Genomic DNA, 2,205 nt, shown 5'->3' on the forward strand with positions numbered 1-2,205 from the left:
ATAGAGCTTCTCCATCTTTGGCTGCAAAGAATATAATCAATCTGATTTTGGTGTTGACCATCTGGTGATGTCCATGTGTAGAGTCTTCTCTTGTGTTTTTGGAAGAGGGTGTTTGCTATGACCAGTGCATTTTCTTGGCAAAACGCTATTAGTCTTTGCCCTGCTTCATTCTGTATTCCAAGGCCAAATTTGCCTGTTACTCCAGGTATCTCTTGACTTCCTACTTTTGCATTTCAGTCCCCAATAATGAAAAAGACATCTTTTTTGGGTGTTAGCTCTAAATGGTCTTGTAGGTCTTCATGGAACCATTCAACTTCAGCTTCTTCAGCATTACTGGTTGGGGCATAGACTTGGATTACTGTGATATTGAATGGTTTGCCTTGGAAACAAACAGAGATCATTCTGTCATTTTTGAGATTGCATCCAAGTACTGCATTTTGGACTCTTTTGTTGACCATGATGGCTACTCCATTTCTGCTGGGGTCCTGCCCCGGCTGATCCAGGGTATACGAAGCGGGGACGGCGTCGGCGACCTATTTATTTAAATATTTTATCAAAGATATAAAGAGTAATAGGATGAGGATAGCTCAGTAGGAAAATTCAGTGGAGAAAAGAGGCTGAGTAGCTTGGTTTACGCGGGAGACCAATAAAACTGCAAGACAAGAAGTTTGCACCACTTACGTAGGCCGCAGGCATCCTTCCGTTCTCCCAAAGGAGAGGAGACACTGAGGCCTCCCCGGTCGGATCTTAGAAGCCCAGGCATAATTAGTAAGCATGGCGAGTTCCGCGCTCCAGATGGAGACTCAGCCAGAGTGAGAGAGAGAGAGACATGGGAGACCAGTATTTCGAGAAACTGATCCCAATTCTTTATTTTCCAGAGTCTGGTTTTATACACTGAGATGTTATACAAAAGTCACGTGGGGTCAGCAGTCCTGACTTTTATCAAAGTCAGGTGCTTCATACAAATGTATACAGAGGTCTTAGGGGTGTTACATCATCTTCTGGCCAGGGGGGCCTGCTGACAATTTATGACCCTCTCCTTGTGACAGCGGTCAGTCAACCAGGACACTTATTTTTCCAGGGCTGATTATTCTCAAAACAGACACCACCCAAATAAAGTTACATTCCTATAGGGTGACGGTGTAGTGGGTTTTAGTTAAGGAAAGAATTTACTTAGCCTAAGGTCTAACGTGATTAATATCAAAGGTTAATACTTATTTCTTCTATATATTCATTAATGTGTGTAAGGGCAGGGGATGTGGAGACCTAGCAACAGACATTGGCTCAACAAATGAAAAACCCTTCACCAATACAATTTCTAATCAGCCCATTATACTTATACTAATAGTTTTCTAACTTTTCTAAGGAACCTGCTTTTAGAAGGTTTAAAGCATCTTGTGTCTCTCATGGTTGGGAGGCTGTGAGCAATCACATGTGGCCGGACAAGCCTGTCAGGCAGGCTAGAGAACCTTCAGAGGAGTTTGTAGGTTAAAACACTCTTATCACACCCAGGAATTATTATTAACTGGAGCTCTAAGTTAACTCCTTCTCCGAAAGAGGTGGTGGGGGACAGCCCCCCGTTAAGTCAGAGATGTAGGTGAGAACACAAAGTAGTAAAGTAGGCAGGCTCTGGTTATGGGGGTAGATGCTTGAGGATTTCCAGGGGGACTCCTGAGGCTCGATCCCGCCTTTGTGTATGTCGAGCCTCCTTCCTCATGACCTTTGTCACGGGCGGAGTACCTCACTCTGGCCCCCAACACATTTCTTCTGAGGGATTCCTGCCCGCAGTAGTAGATATAGCAAGAAGAGATAAGAAAGCCTTCCTCAGCGATCAATGCAAAGAAATAGAGGAAAACAACAGAATGGAAAAGACTAGAGATCTCTTCAAGAAAATTAGAGATACCAAGGGGACATTTCATGCAAAGATGGGCTCAATAAAGGACAGAAATGGTATGGACCTAACAGAAGCAGAAGATATTAAGAAGAGGTGGCAAGAATACACAAAAGAACTGTACAAAAAAGATCTTCATGACCCAGAGAATTATGATGGTGTGATCACTGACCTAGAGCCAGACATCCTGGAATGTGAAGTCAAGTGGGCCTTAGAAAGCATCACTACAAACAGAGCTAGTGGAGGTGATGGAATTCCAGTTGAGCTATTCCAAATCCTGAAAGATGATGCTGTGAAAGTGCTGCACTCAATAT

This window comes from Bison bison, unplaced genomic scaffold (genome assembly GCF_000754665.1).
Source record: "Bison bison bison isolate TAMUID 2011002044 unplaced genomic scaffold, Bison_UMD1.0 scf7180017864491, whole genome shotgun sequence".
Taxonomy (NCBI): Eukaryota; Metazoa; Chordata; class Mammalia; order Artiodactyla; family Bovidae; genus Bison; species Bison bison.